This window comes from Microtus pennsylvanicus, chromosome 3, assembly GCF_037038515.1.
Source record: "Microtus pennsylvanicus isolate mMicPen1 chromosome 3, mMicPen1.hap1, whole genome shotgun sequence".
Lineage (NCBI taxonomy): Eukaryota > Metazoa > Chordata > Mammalia > Rodentia > Cricetidae > Microtus > Microtus pennsylvanicus.
In genome coordinates this window covers 37,049,834-37,051,055 of record NC_134581.1, presented here as the reverse complement: position 1 = coordinate 37,051,055, position 1,222 = coordinate 37,049,834, and the positions used below count along the sequence as shown (strand labels likewise).

The 1,222-nt window shown below is 42.4% G+C and overlaps 1 pseudogene; it reads right to left on the bottom strand.

Annotated features, from left to right (window-relative positions):
- Positions 1 to 455: 455 nt before the first annotated feature.
- LOC142846981 (large ribosomal subunit protein eL32-like) lies at positions 456 to 838 on the bottom strand (annotated as a pseudogene).
- Positions 839 to 1,222: the final 384 nt, after the last annotated feature.

Below are 1,222 nucleotides of genomic sequence, written 5' to 3'. Positions count from 1 at the left end.
GACCTGTAAGGCAAAACAAAAAAGTCTTCTAGCACAACATTATGAAACAATTAACCACAAGGATGCCATTGATTATTTTTTTAGTGTGGATCATCTACTACTTAATATGGGACCTACCCATTAGAGTCCTTTGTTTCCCCAGAGAAATTCCATTGAAGAAAACTAAGTTTCCATATGCAAGTGGTCATCAATTGGAGAATAGCTTCTAGGTTAGAAATGGGGGCTTGTGTCCACTTCTCCTCTAAACTCTAGGAGCCCTTTTGGTGAAGAACCATTTTCTGTGTGTACTATCACAGTGTCTGTGAATTCATACATGTTTTAATTGTGCTGTGTTTCCAGTCTTTATTCCTCAGGGCTTTCCATTCCCTCTGACTCTTACATTACTTCTGCCTCCTCTTTTTCCCCCAGTTTTTGTGGTTTTATTTAAACACAAATAAAACATGCACAAAAGCCATCTAGTCATTTTCTTTGCCGTGTAGCCTGACGTTGGGATTGGTGACTCTGATGGACAGCTATGCTGCTCTTTCTACAATGGCTTTTCAGTTCTGGGAGGAAACATTGTGAGCAATCTCACACAGTAAGATTTGTTGCACACATTGTGGGCCAGAAAATTCTGGAAGCTGCTAGGCAACATGTGCTTGGATTTCTTGTTGCTCCCATAATCAATGTTGGGCATTAGGATCTGGCCAGTGAATCTTCTCCGCATTGTGTTGTCAATATCTCTAGGTTTCTGCCAGTGTTGCTTAATTTTGACATATGGGTCTGACTGGTGCCGGATGAACTTCTTGGTCTTCTTTTTGACAATCTTGAGCTTCACCAGAGGCCGGAGGGCAGCCATAAAGCCACAGAAGGGATGGCAGCCACCTCACAGGTAGCACTGGGAAAGAAGGTTTCTGCCTCCTCTTTTAAAGAGTTCTCTGAGCCCCCAAGGAGAGGGATTTAACGAAGACTTTCCATTTATGGCTGAGTGGTCCAAGGTCTCTCATTCTCATTACATTTTCTGGCTGTATCTGTATTTGTTCCCATCTGCTACAACAGGAAGCTTCTCTGATGATGACTGATAAGGGCATGAGTCTATGAATATAGAATGTCATCAGGAATCATTTTATGGCTGTGTTACTCTAGTAGAATGGTAGTCTCCTTTTTCTTCGGTCTCTGGCCTATGTATTTTCAGGTTCTTGGTAATGCAAGCAGTGTGGGTACAGGTTCAGCTTCGTGGAGA